Source organism: Trachymyrmex cornetzi, unplaced genomic scaffold, assembly GCF_001594075.2.
Source record: "Trachymyrmex cornetzi isolate Tcor2-1 unplaced genomic scaffold, Tcor1.1 scaffold1466, whole genome shotgun sequence".
Taxonomy (NCBI): Eukaryota; Metazoa; Arthropoda; class Insecta; order Hymenoptera; family Formicidae; genus Trachymyrmex; species Trachymyrmex cornetzi.
The window spans coordinates 53,761-53,969 of NW_017296055.1; the positions used below are offsets into that span (position 1 = coordinate 53,761).

At 49.8% G+C, this 209-nt stretch overlaps 1 pseudogene; it reads right to left on the minus strand.

The window, feature by feature from the left end:
• Window positions 1–209, minus strand: part of LOC108757562 (uncharacterized) — a 10,832-nt pseudogene that overhangs the window by 1,895 nt on the left and 8,728 nt on the right.

The window sequence follows — 209 nt, forward strand, 5'->3', positions numbered from 1 at the left end:
CGCGCACGTTTCGCAAATTTGTTGCGCGACGCAAAGAGTCGGTATGTGCATCTTTACGTTCTCTGTTCCTTCGAGCGTCTCGTCTTGTCGGGTTTCGAAGTCATAGAACACGAATGCGACGCGATCTTTTTTACTTCGCGCATCATTCGCACTTTCGACGTCATTCTCATCGTTTACCTGGTTCTCTTCTCGCATTGTCCCAGCACTCG